This window comes from Pezoporus flaviventris, unplaced genomic scaffold (assembly GCF_033815535.1).
Source record: "Pezoporus flaviventris isolate CSIRO_AGI_PZ_B2104156 unplaced genomic scaffold, CSIRO_AGI_Pfla_v1 ptg000030l, whole genome shotgun sequence".
Lineage (NCBI taxonomy): Eukaryota > Metazoa > Chordata > Aves > Psittaciformes > Psittacidae > Pezoporus > Pezoporus flaviventris.
The window spans coordinates 12,216,905-12,235,056 of record NW_026892578.1 but is presented as its reverse complement, the minus strand read 5'-3'; positions in this window follow the sequence as shown (position 1 = coordinate 12,235,056).

Here is an 18,152-nt window from a genome sequence, read left to right as displayed (position 1 = left end):
TCTGTCCTATAGTTCTAATAATCACATTCTAGATCATTATTAGTTACACAAGCATGCATTTATAAAAAGGTTATAAGAAAAACTGTTAGCTATTTATTGGTATTGCAGATTCTAGTTGTTTATGGGTTTAATAGTTTTTCCCACCCAAGGTTAAAAAGATTACTTTAAAGGACTTAATATTATCTTGGGCTGTTTTTGTGGGCAGTATTTAACTGCCCACATTTAGCTTATATTGACTAATTGGTCACATCAGCACATAGTCTGGCACATCAGGAATAATTTGGAGAACAAAACAGCTGTTGGTGGTGAGAACCCACCAAGGCAATTATATGCATTTTAGGGACATTTATTTTGGAGAGATGCTGTAGTCTAGTCCTTATATTGAGTGCTGACTAGCTGTGCTTCTGCATAATGTCTTCCAGCTTTGTTTCAGTTGAGAGGAAACCAGAGGATGTGTTTCAAGACTGTTCCACTTGGTGAACCAAAGCAGAGCAAGGATAAACAAGTGGGAGAGCTGCTTCCAAATGCATTCACTCCATGTCTAAACAAATATGCTGCCATAGATACAGTCTGTGACAAGAAATGGGCATATCTGTGGCTTCCTGCCCAAAAAATGTTCAGATGCATGTATCCTGTCTAATCTGAGGAATGAAGTCAATCTGCTGGACATGAATTGCTGAAGCAGAGAAGTAATGTAGATATCTTCTCCAGAAGAGTATCTTCAGCTTGACTTTATCTTGTTTTCAAGGACATGGCACAGCAGTTAGCTGCGCTGGACACTAGCCAGATACAGCTTGTTAGGACTTTCTCCAAAGCCCATTTAAGAAAATGCAAAGTCCTCTGAAACTACATGCACCAAGGGACTTCCACATTGTGTTACCTGCTTCAGTGGAAACAGAGTGAAATTACTCTGTGGTATTTGTTCACACCGTAATTAGAAATCCCTGAAATACTGGGATCGTCCACACTGAAGTCAAAAGTTTGAAAAGTCTTAGTGATGGACTTAACTGAATATAGATAACCTCCCATCTTCAGCAAAAACATTAAAAATCAAATATTTTAATCTTCTTAAAGAGATAGAGACCTGAACTTTGTTTAGAGCTTTTTGGAACATAAACTGCATTTCTTTCCATGAACACATAGGTGAACTGAGTAGCAATTCAAAAAGTATTAGTCTTTGTAAGTACAGGATATGTTCATGAAAAAAAAAAAAAATTATACACTTACATGCTTTTAGAGTCATACTTTTCAGTTACCTGTAATTTAAAAAAAAAATAAAAAATTAAAGCAGCTTCCAAGGATCAAATTTTAAAGTAAAAATTATCAGAAGAGACACAGAAATTAATTCCTTTAGGTGATTTTAAAAATCATAGGAAAAAGGATGGGAGTACATGAACTCCTGGACTCTGGAAACTCTTCAAATGCTGACAGTAAAAGTTGGGAAATAAATTAATATTGATAAATGGAAGAAAGAGGAGAGAGAGAGAGAAGGGAAGCCAAAGAAATGGTAAGCAAAAGTGTTCTAGGTACATAGCAAGAATGAACTAGTGGAATAACATTATCTCCACTCAAAATCCTGTAAGATGTAGCAAAAAAGCTCATTTAATGGAGCAAAAGAGATGAATAGAAGTGTTCTGTTTACAGAATGGTCTATAGGATATGTGACATATATAAATCTTGGAAAAAGGAAGATCAGCATTCAATCTAAGTACAAAGTTGTCTAATCAACCCATTAAAAAACACATACAAAAAATTCTTACTCTTTTCACAATGACCAAATTATCTAGCTGGCTTCTTAACCTAGGCTTACTCAGGACTCAGCAGCAGAAGTTATTCTCAACTGTTTGCTCATTAAGAGGAAGGCTTTTCTAAATATATTCTCAGGGCTGCTGATGATGCCACTTACCCAGCAGTAAAATTCATGAATTCGCCATAGTTGTGTTCACTGTTGGGCTCAGCAATGTCTTGAATTCCTGGTGTCACTGAGCATGCTGTTAGAAAACAGATGTAGACCCTTTAATCCACTGCTGCTGGTGGTGTCCTTCCCTAGGCAGTGTTTTGAAAGGAGGGGCAGAGGCACAGGCAGCCTGCCCACAGGCAGCCCATGGGGATAAGAGAGGCAGCTGGCACAGCTAGAAGCATCTGCCCATGGTTTAGTGTCACCTGCATAGGGTGACACATCGACCATGCCTTTATTGACTTGTCACAAGAGGCAAGTAGGCTCTAAACTGGGGAAGGTCCTGGCAGAGATGAGTATTCTGGTAAACTACTCAGAAGATGCTTCATAAACCATTGCAAAGGACAATTTTATCACTCACAGCATGCTCCTACTCCTCAGTACATCTTCCACCACACTCGGTGCCCATAGCATAAAAAGGGTGTGTAAGCTTAGACAGTACAAGTCACTGTGCTTGTTATTCGATAGCCACATACATACGACTTTGTTGCATATGTGGATGGCTTTACCAGCTCACTCCTAAAGCAGAGGAATTTGAGGTGATTTAAAGGAGCACTCTTTGAGCTCACATCCTTAAAAGTATTGAGGTCCTTGAACTGACATTTCAGAGGGAACAGCATACTGAGTGAAATCCAAGATCTAGTTCTTGCCTGCTAGCTCTGATATAAGCACAAAATTCATCAGAGAGATCAAAAATAATCTCTTCCCACTCCCAAATGCACCTCTCACATCTCTGATTTTGAATGAAAGAAACCTTGAACACTGAGGCGCATCGCCTTGTCTGGACAGCCCATCTCTGTGCCAGACTCCTCTCTGAGGCTACTGGGGAGGCAGAAGTTTAGCAGTGTCACGTTTTGGTCTCTTTGCTTCTATTTGCTTGGTGCACTTCGACTGCATTTTAGGAGAGTAGTGAAGTGGTAGCCTTCTCTATTTCCAGCAGCAGCATCCTTCCTGTCTGACAGCTGCAGACCTAGCGTAAGGAGGAAGTGGTGCTGTGTGCAAATACTTCCTGGGGTGGTTTGTGCCACTTGGTGATTGAACCTCCGTGTTGATAGCAAAGAGTGAGGAGCACTGTTATTTGTGGCCTGGTATGCTCTTCTTAAAAGAAGAAAAATAGATGCCTTAAAAGTCTATTAACACAAACGAAGCTATTCAAATTTTCATGTAGAAGGGCAGGCTTAACTATTGGAGCAGTTGTTTTTTTGCCAAAAAGGCATTCCGGCTGATCCAGTTTTGCTACTTGGTTTAGGAAAGAGAGAAAAAGACTCACTTCCCCTTATTTCTGCCCCAGACTCAGTGTTTGAAGTCAGTAACAGAGCTGATAGGATAGTTGAGTTGTGGTGACTGGGATTCAGTTTCCTCCTCTGCACATGAATATGTCCACACACTAAGAAGAGAAGCATACGGGATATTCAGAATTGTTGCTGAATAGCTACTTCTGTTCCCCTTTGCACTAAGTAATCTGACATATATTTACTGGAACAGTAATAGCAGTTTGGGGGTTGTTTACTTTCCCATTCTGTACAGACATTTCTAGATGAAAATCTTGAAAAGTTAGGATATTTCATTTCAAAATTGTCACAACAAAACATTTTCATTCATTTCAGTTTTTATCCCAGTATCTTCCAGCTTACTCAATAAGGTTGCTAAACCTGATATGCAGACAGGTGTTCCGAATACATAACTGAATGTCCAGCTGCTGTAGTAACCAGGCTCACTCCTGTACGTTTTCAGTTCAGACAACATTAAGGAAGTCACTGTTCTGATTATAAACTGAAGCAGACACTCAAAGCAGCTCCACTGAATTTGTATTCTGATGGGAGGACTGTTAGCACCTACTTACTGTGGACAGAGGATAGTATTTTCATACTATTAAAAGATACTCCATGTTGCTGATGTCATTGCACAGGACTGAACATGAGGTATGGTTTGATGAAAATGGGGTAAAAAGTTGCTTTTCAGTGTTTGCTCATGCTGTGAGGGAAAGGTTTATGGAAATAAGAATGTCTCAGCAGCAGAGCTTTAGCCAAGCAGAAAATAAAAATTAATGTAGGATACTTTTATCTTTTGCATGTGTGTTTTTTTGTTTGAGTGACTGATTATTTTTTTTTCTGGTTTGGTGCTAGTTTGCAAATCCTGCTACAATGTCAGATGTCATTAAATAATATTTCTGAGGTTGTCTTCTATTCCTATGCTGATAAGTACTCAGATTGGGAAAGATATGTGCAGTCTAAAGCAGTAAATGCCTGATTTCATGTGATCCACACATAAGAATTTATAGATGATCCTGGGTTTCAGGATAAAACTTCAAAAGATGGTCCAACCAGTGCAGCCATCATATGCTCTTAAATAGGGCAGGTTTTAAATCCAGAAATTGTGGAGCCCAGTTCAATTAGAGGCAGATTTCAAAAAGTATTTAAATTTATCTGGGCTTATGGAAGCACTTGACAGCTGCCAGTGCAATTCACTGTGGAACATCTTGAAGGTCTACTGCATGACAACAAAAATCATGAACCTCATCAAAGTTTTATGCCAAGGTTCTGCTTGAACAGTTAAGGTAAATGGGAACTTGTGCAAATGGGTTTATCAAACTTGCCTGTCAAGCACAGACTCATTCATTCAAAATACCTTTGTCAGACATTGGCTTTATTGAAAGAAAAAGAAGGTTGAAATGATGTGAAGCAGGCATGGCAAACCAGAAAAGCACTGCACCAGAATATTAAAATGATACTGCCAGCTCAAACCTTCTAAATTTTAAGTACAGACAAAAGTCCCTCCCCACAAAAAAACAGACAAAGATACCGATCAACCAGGGTAAAATGTTCTCCAGAAATGAACCTACTAAGAAACTGAGCTGCTCCCACTGTGTTTCAGTAAGAGGCAATGCCATGCAAGAGGTGAGTCAGCTCTAACTCAGAGGATGCCAACCAGGGGCAGCCACAATGAAGAAAAGAATGTCATCAAGTATCAAAGCTGTGCCTGGCCTTCAGCAGCTTAAACAAGTTTTCATCACCAATAATCTAAACCCTATGTGTCTCAGGTTGTCCCTACCCACAGCCAGGGGCAGGTGTTCATCATAGTGTGTGTACTGATTTTGGCAGGGATGGAGTTATTTTTCTTCCTACTGGCTGGTGCAGTGTTGTGTTTTTGCTTTAGTCTGATAATGACACTGATAGCACACTGATGTTTTAGTTGTTGCTAAGTAATGCTTACACTGATCAAGGACTATTCAGTCTCATGCTATGCCAGCAAGGAGGGACACAAGAAGCTGGGAGGAAGCAGAGACAGGACACCTGACCTAAATTAGTCAAAGGAGTATTCCATGCCACAGCACATCATGCCCAGTACAGAAGCTGGGGGGTTGGCTGGCTGATCACTGCTTTTGGATGGTCTGGACATAGATCAGCAGGTAGTGAGAAATTGTATTATGCATCACTTGTTGTTTTTTCTGTTTGTTTCTTCTTTTTCTGTTCTTTCTTTCCCTTGTCCACAAATGCTTCAGAAAAGACGGGGAAATTAGACAGACTAACTGCATAAAAAACATCAAAACTCAAAAGTGATAGCAACAACTGATTTCCAAAGCTGTTCAGAAAAGAAAAAAGAAGGAAGGAAGGAAGGAAAACAAAGGAAGTGTTCTGTAATTGTATTGCAGATGAAGGCACAGCAGCTGCTAGAAAAGGAATTGACTGAAAAAAAAGGCCCTTTACTAGACACTGCATTGGTAAAAAGCATGCAATTTCTCTTAATCTGAACAACTACCCAGAAATTCAAGTTCTGTAGATTACTCCAGATAAGAGGAGAACTTAATGTTTGAGTCAGGCATTTTGTTATTCTGATTGTTCTGCAAGCTTTTATTCATAAGGATGCTACAAAGAGGGTCCCAGCCACTGCAGATATTTTCCTTATCTCAGCACAAATGTTCTGTCAGCCAGGAACTGCAAAGACTTGCTGCCTCCTCCTCCATCCCGCAATGCTGCCCTTGCTGCCTCTGCAGGCTTCTCCTATGAGCTGTCTCACACTGTTCATCTCCCCCTCTCCCCATCAGGCAATGGAGACACCAACCTGCTCAGGACTATATTCATCAAAGCATCTATTTTCCAGGTGGTTTGAAATTCCCGAGCTTTTGCTTTTCTTATAGAACTCATTGATGGGTGGTTGGAGACTACTATTTACCTTTCAGGGAAGAGTTTAATGACTTCTCATAATTGCCTTGAATTAAGAGGCGATGCTCAGCAGCTTCAACAAGGTATAACACAGACTGCAGTAGCAGATGCATCTGACCTTGTCTGAGATATAAGGATATCTGATAGTGCAGAAATCCACTACTACTCAGCTATACAAACATGCAGAGAGGCATCAAGTGGGATTTGCAAAAATGCTGGCACCTAAATTATTTTATAAAGCTGCCCCACAGGACCTGATTTTAAGCCCTTGTAGTCATGGAGAAATTAGCATTGACTTCATTAGGATTCAGTTTAGGTTAATACTGCACACTCCTTTGCTGCCCCCTTTGCTGTCTCTGTTCCTGGGACTTGAATTGTTCCCTCATGGCATTACAAAAAAAAAAAAAAGGATGGAAATGTTATCAGCAATGCACAGGACGTTGCATACAAGTCCTCTTGGTTTTGACAGTGTCTATTAAACACAAAACCAGAAATATTATATTTAAACCTTAATTGAATTGTTCTGTTCATATCTTTAAAAGATCACTGTCTTAAAAAAAAAATAATCTAAACCAAAATTGCAATATTCCGACTTGTTTGCAGAGGAATAAATGTGTATGGCACTTACTTGCAAAAAAAATGGAGTAGGCTGACTGAAAAATTATCCCATGTTCCTGCAGTAAACATGTCAATGGAAACCATGTGCAAGAATTTGATTTCTACATCGCTGTAGAATGTATAAAATCTGCCTTCAGTAAATCTTTGCCAATATATCAAAACGTCTGATGACAAGCAGTTAATGTCAAAATCTCCTTCTCTAGCTGTCCTAGGCACCAAACCAAATACATTAATTAGTTCGTGTTGTTTTTTTTTTTCTTTTAATGAGAGTATGTGATACTGGCTGAACTGGGAAGTGAAAGAAAGAATAAAGGGAAGATGGAATCAACAACTAAGAAACAGGAACCAGTTATTTTACAATTTTGTAGCATTGGTGAGAGGAGAAGGAAGAGACATTGAAAGCTAGTGTTGTGGTACATGATTGGTCTGCAAGAGAGAGACGTGAAGAGAGAATTCTGAATTTAAAAGAGCTTAAACCCATGATTGTTGAAGAGGAATACTGCATGCAGAACTGCTCTTTGCTCTCTTTTCTCCCAAGCTCATTGCTACAGGCTCTTACCCACAGAGTGACTAGCCTGACTGAAGAGCAATTTCCAGCATCATCTCTACTTGCAGACAGTGGAGAGGAACTGGCCACAGAAAGGCTGATCTCCGGAAGGACAACATGCTTGAGAGAATGTCCCAGCACAATGTGGGGAAGGCAGAGGCTAGGTGTAAGCAGTGAAGGGATCTCACTACTGGAAAGAAAGGGTTGTCAGTCAGATAGGCTTGTTCTTTTTGGTCTACCTCCTCAGTTTTAAATATATGGACACCAAAATTTTCTACAGCAGTGTTCTGGGTGTGCACTATCCCTAGCCAGTCAGTCTCGGATGCACATATGAAGTGATGCAGGGCAACCAGCCAAATCTATAGCATACATGTAGAGCATGCATGTCACAACTGCAACAGCTCCAGCGTCACTGGAAAACATCAGATTTCCAGCAAAAAACCTCAATAGCCAATCAGCCTGTGATCAGTAAGCCTGACCCACCCCAGTAGTATTAGGCAGAGGGTACACGTGCTTGTATGTTTGGGATCTTCATCACAAGGCTCTGCATAGTTCAGAGTCGTAGAATCATAGAATGGTTAGGATTGGAAGAGACCTTAAAGTTTATCCAGTTCCAAACCCCCTGCCACAGGAAGGGACACTTTCCAATAGACCAGGTTGCTCATAGCGCCTTGGCTTAGTTGAAGATTTACTTTAAAGATGTTCACCAGCTGTGGGCTGTGAACAAGCTTAGCAATTAGCCTTAGGTATCCATGTAAGAGACAAAGTGTACTACTGATGTAGGACTGATAAAATACAGATGTCTACATTTGACCTTTTCACAAGTCCCTTTGCAACTGATGGAGATAAACCAGAACTTCCAGAAGTCTTGTCCTTCTAAACTAAGTGCTGGAACAAGATAAGGTGATTACAGTGGCTATGCTGCATACAACAGACAGATACTTGTGCAAAAATGAAAACATAAAACTTAAACAAAATGGAAATTTATGGCATTTCTGGGGTTATTTTATTTTATTTTATTTTAAATCAATTTTTAAGTAGCAGTCTATAGGATATAGAGTGGCCAACTAAAAATGTTTTAGTAACTCCCTCCTGGTCAGGAGTGCCTCCAGCAGCTGCCACAGGGCCACGGCCACTGCACCTTTCACATGTTTCCGGTGAGTGCAAACACTGCCTTTCCGCCACCCAGATATGCTGTGCCCAGCTGCTTGTCATGACCATACACAACTCCCAGACTCTTCCATCTGAGCAAAGGACACACTTCTCCCCCTTTACTCCAGGCCAGACCAAAGCTCAGTGGTCACTGCTGCCTCCTGAGTGTCCAACATGTGTGTGCTTCGTTGACTGAATTCATGCAAATGATGCAATTATAAGATAAGAATTTTGATTTTCTGGAATGAACAGGTGTAATAAAAACAGTTCCCTTTTGATTTAAGTGAACTGTATTATTTCCAACAGGAATATTGTCTTGTCTAAGGCTTGCAGTTCATTACCAATCAACTCTAGATATAGTGGACTGCAACTCTGTTAGTTAACTCAATAGGAATATTGTCTTGTCTAAGACTTGCAATTCGTTACAAATCAACTCTAGATATAGTGGACTGCAACTCTGTTGGTTAATAGAAATTTTAGCAATGTTGCTGTGTCTCTGAATCAGAGTGTGAAGCATCTGTGTGTAATTGCATAGTATTTTTTAACTGTATAGCCATCTGTAATTGGTTCTGACTGAAATCAAACAGCTTCATGGGTTTAAAGCACCTGTTTTACCCAGATGAGAGTGTGTACTGACTTGTTGAGGTAGAGTTCACTTAAGCTTCTTGGCAGATTTTCAAATGCCATCAGAGGGATAGAAAAAAGTCCATTTTAAGAAAAGTTAAAATGTGTCAGATATTTGAGATGCTTAAACAATCCTACATAATACATGTCCCCATTTCCACATACCATAATGATGTTGCCTGACTTCTGAAGGGAAGAACTTCTTAGTTCAGATGCTACTGATGAATAAATCCCATTCAAGTGTAAGTTTAAAATCTTTATGACAGGGATATTTTCAATAAATACAAGGTTTTCTTCCAAACATGCCCCCCAAAAGCATTGCTTGTTATAGCTGAGGTCTAATACCTCAAGGTTATGTAATTCTTGAAATGCAAAATAACCAGTGAAATCCAATTTCATAAGGGATATGTGAATACTTGTCGTGGTTTAAGCCCAGTCAGCAACTCAGCCATGCAGCCGTTCTCTTACTCCCCCCCCCCACCTTCTTCCCCTCCAGCTCCCAGAGGGATGGGGAGGAGAATCGAAAGAATGTAACTCCCACAGGTTGAGATAAGAACAGTCCAGTAACTAAGGTATAACATAAACCACTGCTGCTACCACCAATAATAATAATGATAAGGGAAATAACAAGGGAAGAGAATACAACAGCTCACCACCTGCCGACTGATACCCAGCCTGACTGAGCAGTGATATACCCCTTCCAGGTAACTGCCCCCAGTTTATATACTGGGCATGACGTGAGGTGGCATGGAATATCTCTTTGGTTAGTTTGGGTCAGGTGTCCTGTCTCTGCTTCCTCCCTGCTTCCTCTCCTCCCTGGCAGAGCATGAGAGTCAGAAAGTCCTTGGTCAGACTAAACGTTACTGAGCAGCAACTAAAAACATCGGTGTTATCAGTGCTGTTCCCAGGCTGAAAATCAAAAACAGCACTGCACCAGCTAAGAAAGAGAAAAATGACTGCTACTGATGAACCCAGAGCAATACTACAGATTAAGTGAAAAGATAAATTTATTGTCATTGAAAGCCTTACCAAGGACATTTGAAGACAAATTTGAACAAACTGTACCCTTAAGGTCTTTAAACTGCTTTGCACAAATGAAGAAAATATATTTTAGACCCAAATTCAAGACTTTATGAGACGATTTACAATGCTGATTTTCTGAATAGTACATTTGCTCTTTTTCACTAGGCTAGTGATGCATGTTACTTGGTTTTTTACTTCCATCTCTGTCAAGGTAATCTGTCAAGTTGCCTTTTTTCTCATATATTCAAGAAAAATACAGTTTCCTTTATTTGTGGGAACATTTTATTTCCTTTCATGGATATATCTGTGAGATTCTAAATTCCTTGAATGCATGTCAGCTTTTCAAATAAAGTCTGGACTAAGATCAAAGACATTTAGCTTTTTAAGGGTAAATAGAAGTTCATGTATGCTTTGTTTTGCTCTTTTGATAATAACCTTTAACATGTAATGACTTCAATGATATCTTTGCCTAACTGCAATGATTTTAGAGATGATGAGTGTTGAGAAAGGTTTTGATACATGAGTAGATTTGCTTCTGGTAATTGAAAGATAAATGCTGCTCCTTCAGAGCAGATGAATTCTGTACAAGCTCTTTAGAGTGTATCACCCGCGTGAAGAAATCTGATTCAAAAGGGATGCACTTGCAGCTATGGAAGCTTCTGAAAGCAGACAGCAAGTATTTTTTTGAGTCAGAATTGAAGTCGGCTTCATTAAGGAATAAGAAGGTTTCCAGAGAAAGGTTCAAATGCAAAAGTGTCATTGAGGCACTATGAGTCAGGTCAAGGCGCTGTAGAGGTATGGGCAGGCAGTAACCAGATCAGGTTACTCTGGGACAGTAAAAACACAGTCAAGTTGGTGAGAGTGGGACAGCCCTAAGTTCCATGAGAAGAGATTTTTCATAGGGGGTCACTAAAACACCAGGTCTAATCCCCACCAATTTCCTTCCAGATTGTGGCGCTGAGAATGTGTTGTAAAATGGAGAAGATGCTGGCAGACAGGAGCCTTAGCCAGGCAACAGTAAGTGGAAGGTCTCTGGGGACTGTCTTCAGTAATCATTAAGATGCAACTCCTTTACTTTTTTAAACTTCAGAAAATTACATTTAATCTATACAAAGTCTGGAGACCTTCCCTGGCTAGATTCTGTGGGCTTAACACATCAAATTCCAGTCCAGTATCAAAATATGATGGTTCCTAAAATTTCTAAAATCTTGAGAAATCTCTTCAATACTCTCAATATGTTGTGATTTTAGGATGTATTGTTTCTCTGATTCTCCCAGGCTTCACTTAAACTCACAGCTTGATGATGCCACTTTTCACATAGCAATGTAAGGTATTAATCCCGTAGTACAGATCAAGCAGCATGCTTATAGTCTGCATTAAAGTGAGCAAGGTGAAGGTAGATTGCACTCTGGTCATTGACATGAGGGCAAGCCAACACCTTCACATGAATAATACATTTAGGAAGAACTGGCATTAGCTATTGCTAACCTTCAAAGCGTCTCCAGTAAAGTAAGAATTAGCACGAAGGGAAAGCTTTAGTGAAGAAAAATGTTATGAAGTCCTCCACAGTGACAATTCAAAAATTGTTTACATTGACATCTGGATCATATGCAGCAACAAACCTGAAACCTAATGCAATTCCCTAGCATAGCTATTCCTACACAACACGGTCACACACAATCAATGACACAAATTAAAAATAACCCAAACCACTTCCATAATTAACAAAAAAAGATTAAATATGGATTTATACTGAAGGAGATAATCATTTACTTCTATAAATCACAAACAGATGCTGGCAACTAATGCACTGGTTTTACTGCAGAGTGATGAAAGAATGTGTCTGGATACACAATATAGGCATGTCTTCTGCATCTTTGTAAAATGACATGAAGCTATTCCCTGGATATGCTTTTATGTAATGCATATGCATATGGATGCATATAAAATATCTCAAACTGAATAGTTAGCATGAGCTATTTTGTCATCTAAAATGAGGACAAAACATGAGTGAAGAGAGTATAGACATTTGAGATTAATGTTGCATCAATTTGTTTGCTCTGCAGAAAAAGCCCCTGTACAACAGCAAGTGAAAGTGAGATAAGGGAGGATATCAATAATCTCTCACAGAGGAATGTGAGGACTCATTAAAAACTAACTGTCTCAAAAATATTCTTCCTAAAGAACAGAAATATATTAAACTCAGGTTCCAGTCATGCTCCAGTTGCATTGTTTCATTCTGCCAACATGCATTTTCCATTATACTATACTACAAGAAAACTTAACTCTGTCCATGATAAACAACTGCATCATATTACTAAGCACAACAGCTACTACGCTCTGCTGTAGGCTTGACAACATATTGAGAGAAAGAGAAAACAAGATAAATACAGAGTGAGAGGGAAAGAAGGAGAGAGACGTTACCAGCAATTCTTTTAGTTATCAAGAATTTATGAGCAGGAATTAATATAATTTTAGACTATCTTATATTCCCCAGTACCTTATGCAGTATAAACCAAATCACAGTCAAGGACACATAAATGAAGACTTGGAAATGAGAGGGAAAGAACATAATAAATTACAAGGCAATGAGGTATTAAGTGGTCTTTGCATCATAGGTAATCTTTAAGTTAGGTGGTCTTTGGGTCTGCAGAACTTCCCTTGTCTTCAATCCCTGGCTCTGCTCATTCTTCTCAAGCTTACGCTCAGTGAAATAGCAACCTTATGTCCAGCCAAAAAGGACTAACTGGGAGGATTCCTGAAGAGGCTTAGACTCCAAGTCTTCCTTTAAACTCCTTGCTAAACCCTCTGACCTGTGGCAACATCAGAATTCTGTGTAGGTAGGTATGAAAAAATGGTTGAGCCTGGTGTTCAAAACTGAGCTTTATTTTTCCAAATGGAACAACATTCGAAAGCACTTTGAGTCTGCAGCAGTTGTCTTATGAATGGATAGTCCAGACTGGAGTCTGAGGGAGGAAGGGGAGGGGTATTCACACTATCCCTTTTTAGCACCCAAGTGCGGGATCCTACAGGAAGAAGGTGTTTCCACCTGGCTCCTCCTGGAAGGTGCTGCTTGGGGAAGGACCTGGGTTTGGGCACCCTGAGCTGCTTGCTCCCTCGTAATTTTGACATGCAGGCCAGCTGCCCACAGAAGACACAAATGGAGCATCTGCTCTTTCCCCTTACTGCTCCTCCACACATGGTATCACCCACGCTAGTTTGAAGCGCCTTGCTGTGAGAGACTTCTTTTCAAAAAGAAGAACTTGCTTATCCAAGAGAAACAACTACTTTCTTAATATGCACTAGTAAGTTGCTCACTGCATGTGAAATTACTCATATAAGAAAATACCTGACAAAGATACCAGAACTCAGACTGTTGGTTAAATTTTTTGTTCCTGAGAACAGAATCTACTTTGAGAAACTATGTTTCTTTTGTGCTTCTAATTTCCTCTTTCTTTAGAGCTCATTATATATTTAGCTTGCCTTAAGAGTTCTGTTTCTTGAGGCTTTGGGTTTTTTTTTCCTTTCAATGTGTAAAACACATTCTTTCTGTGAGATCCGTGAGATTTATTAACTGATTTTCGTATGATGTTGACAGAAGTAAATGAAACTGGGGTTGTTTGAAGAATCCTTGCTGTGGTACATGACATTAAAAATTACTCCTAAAAAAGCCCCAAACAACAAAAGGCATTATCCTAGGTTAATACCAGAACTAAAAATAAGGTAAATCTTACTCATAGTCTAAGGTAATTAGGTAATTATCTTAAGAGACTTTATTATGATCAGAATGCAGCATTCAGCTGCAGTGTTAAAGAGCATAATAATCTTGTATGAACTTAGACTTGTGGATCTCAAATATTCTGGGTAAATGATGGAGAAGAATCAAGGAAACAAGAATATAACATAAAACCTCTCTTGTTTTATCTTTCAGGAATCAACCCTTTGTTCTTGTATACTGAGAGCAATTTGCCACTGAGGCATGTCGATTAAAAATCACATTTCAATTGATTTCTTCAGTTAGCAAAATAAAAGCGTAAAAAAAAATAGGGCAAGAAAAGAAGATATAGTCACAAAGAAGATCTCATTGACACTTCCTGTCTATAATTGAAAAGTATTACATCTGTACGAAAATACAGTACTAGGCAAGTCTGTTTTCAAGCAACACATACTTCCAGGACCTCTCACTCTTGTGGAATCTTAATAAATTATTGATGAAATATATTATGCCAGAGTTGCAGTTGTTACTATGTGGAGTATGACATAGATAAACCCAACAGCTAAGACAATAAGACTGCAATTTAGCTTGTAAAAGGAAAGAAAAGATTCAGAAAGAGATTTAGAAACTGAAAGTGGAAACCTTCCATTTTACAAGCTTGCCAGCTTTTTCAAATCTATATAAATTCTGTTGTCAGTCCTTCAATAATGCCATCAGTAGAAAATGACTGAAAATGACTGAAACTTTATTTCCTCATATGTTTTTGAATTTGCACTGGCAAAGATGGTTTTGATTTTGTGGGTGTTTCTCTTTAAAAAAGCTCAGTTTACTGGGTCTGCTTTTCCTCAGAATTTTCCCATTAACAGTATGTCTCAATAACAGTAAAGGAAGGAAGACAAAATACAGAGAGATAAGGCCATGGATTTAGATCAGTGGCTATTCTGATATCACTCTTTTGGCTCAAGACTGTATATGTTGAACAGATACTCCCCCACCAAAAACAAATCAACCCAACACCCCGGTTTCACAAACTTAGTAGGGCTTACTCTTGCACTTTGCACACCCAAATGTACACAAGGTACACATTTGATTCCCAATTTTGGCTATTTTTCAAATTCAATAATACCATGTATAATAACCTCTAAGTGTTCATTAACTGCTGAATGGATGCAGGTTGCTTTTATGAGTTGGATGTGCAGATTCCCTATTCAGTTTCATTAGCAGCAGATGTAGAAAGAATTTGACTTTTTAGTGCTTTATTTTTAGGGTTAGGGTTAGGGTTAGGTTACTTTTACTCTTGGAGATATTGGTGGATTAATGTTTATGTCATTTGCATTTAGACACACAATTTATACTCTCAAATTAGGAGGCTAACTTACATTCATACTCAATGAAGTTGAGCTCCTCCATAGGGAACTGAGGAGAGTTATAACCTAAATGACCTGAATATCTCATTCAGAGTAAACGGAGAGACTTGGCCTGTGGCTGACTTTTTCAGATGAACAGCCCATCACAGAGTTTATTTTTGTTGGCAGATACTTTCAGAACAAAACTGAGAAAACAAAAAGGCCCATTGCCCCAAGATCTGCTACAGACCAAGGGCTTGTGATCTTCACAGAGTTTTTTTGAAGACGCTGTCATGAAGTTCCTTTACAGGATGTCGTGTTTGCTACATAGCACCCCGATTTTTTTGCAGAACATGAATCTAAGCAAGCTAAGGCTATGTTGAAATTAGACCTGCTCTGACCTCCAGAGGTCCCTTCTAACATAAATTATTTTCACAAGGAAACACCTGCAAGTTCCTTATATGTCAGTTCTTAAAAACAGAGGGATCAAAGAGACAAAAGAAGACTTTATATTCATATAAACCTGTGTTATAAGTAATAATGTTTCTTGCCAGTTTTAATTGATTATTCTTCTTGTGGTACAATAATGATAGTAATGTAAACAACGGGATTTCCTGTCGATTCCATGAGAACTGTCAAAACGTGATACATTCACCAATATTCCTTTCTTTTTCTGTTCTTCCTCCTTCTTTCACTCCATGTGTGGTCTTTCCAAGCCACATAGACTAAATAACAAGTCTAGCCATTGTACATTTGGTACAATTTCTGTAAGGAAACAGCAACCAATGAAGAACAGCATTGGTCTTATGGTGCTTTGGTGTTGTAGCGCTTTAGTTATTTTGATGTAAACATGACAGTTATTCAAAACCAAGTTGCCCCTGACTGTCACCTCACCTAACTGAAAGTATTTGAGTGCAGACACCTACATCTGAGCTGGTCACCACGGGAATGAACTCTTAGCAGCAGATGGGAAGAAATCCCACTTTTGGGTTGCAATTACTCTGACCCATCTAAAAATCTCAAGTGCTAGGATACTGATATTCACAAAATGTCTCTATCATCTCACCTCTGAAGGGAGAATGATGCAGACCTATTAATACAGCTGTAGATGTCTACTTTTACATAGATATCTGATCATAAGCTATACCATCATGAAACCCTGAGGTGTAGAAACCTCATGATTCTTCATTGTTTTGTAAATTCAGACACTGCCACACCAACCAGGCAAGCTACCTCCAAAGTTAAAATTGTCATACAGTTAAAGCAACAAATTATTAGTTTGAATCTATCAAATAACTTTTTGATGGTGTTAACTATAACAAAAGATTCCGTGACAAATGGAGGGCGTGCCCATTTAAGGCATTTCATGTCCATAAACCCAACTAATCTAAATTCAGATCATTTTTTCTCTTCAAGAAAGACTTAGATTGAGCTTGTGCCCAGCAACGAAGTGCTCTGTTTTATTATGTATGAACCTCGTCATTTCCCGAGCTGAGCAGCTCCAGAGAGGAGCCTTCAGCACCAGAGCGAGGGGAAACCCCGCGTCCAGGAGCCTCAGCTCCGAGCGGCGAGAGCCACCCAGGGAGCCTCGAGCCCTCGCCGGGCCTTGCCCAGGAGCCGGCAGCTCCGCTGAGGCGGGCGGGGACTCGCAGGGGGCGGAGCCCGGAGGGACGGCCCCGCCCTGAGCGGGGAAAGCCCGCCCCAGGGGGCGTGGTAACAGCGCGTGGGGCGGCCGCCGGGGCAGGCAACGCTGGCGGGATGGGGAGCCCTCGCCTCAGGGCCAGGACCCATTCTGGGAGCTCTGCTCTTGGCTGCCCCGGCGGTGGCAGCGTCGGCACCAGGCAGAGCCGATGAGAGGGGAGGCTGCAGCGCGGAGCTCGGGGTGCAGAAAGAGCCTGCACGGGTCTCGTGAGGCGAGGGTGCACAACGGGAAGGGCTGCGCTCGGTCCGCAGTGGTGGAGGTCCTCCTGCACTGGGGGCTGAGCTGCGGGGCACTGTCAGTAGCTGAAAGGTGTCAGGGAAGCTGAGGGAGCTGGACTGCTTGCTCCGGGCCCAGACTGGGCAGGGGCCTCAAGCGTCCCTCATAGCGCACACAGAAAAGGAGGAGGGCAGTGATCCCGGGAGCTGGGAGCTAGTAACAAAAACAAAAAAGATACAGTCAAAAACAGGGGGCTTCCCTTAAAATCTGACATCCCCAACCCAGAACTGCTTCACAGTTCTGCAGGGGCTAACAAGGGAACGCACATGATGCCATGTCTTGGGTGACATGGTTTAGTGCAAGGTGTCCCTGCCCATGGCAGGGGGCTGGAACTAGATGATCTTAAGGTCCTTTCCAACCCTAACTATTCTATGAAACTATCAAAAAAAAAAAAAAAATAAAAAACTCCAGGTCCACTTGTTCTATGGGTATAAATATAATCTTTAATCTGCAAAACACACATGGTCCAGGATAGAATGCAACCCCCTTCTAGCATACCCTGAAGCATTTCAGAGAGAAGCATGTAGGCATGCCTCAGGTAGTTGGGTTGATACCTCCTCCCTCCAGCGTGGTAACTACTCGGGGGTGTCAACAGGACACAAACCAGGGTGAGCAGTAGGTGGGAATTGTCTTCTCTAGCTAAAAAAAAGAAAATTTGGTGTTTCAGTCTTCCTTCATCTCTCCTTATTCCTCTGTCCATGTTTTAGCAAGGCAAGGGTGCAGATATCAGGAAGGATTTTATCACATGAAAACAGCCATGGGCTCTTTTCCTGCTGACTCAGGTGCTTGCCAAGAGTGTTGGCCTTGGCAGTGGGCAGTGCCATGCCAGCAGATTGCTCGTTTCCCACTGCAGACCCCAGCATCATTTGGTGTCTGTCTTTGATGCAAAGTGTTGGTGCAGCACACCTGGCCTCTGCAGTCTTGTGCTGCAGCATGCATAAGGTGTTCTCCCTACTGTAAGCTCGGACTTTTGTATATGTATATATATGTGCATTGCTAGTCATGCTATACCCGTCCTTTGGAAGCTTC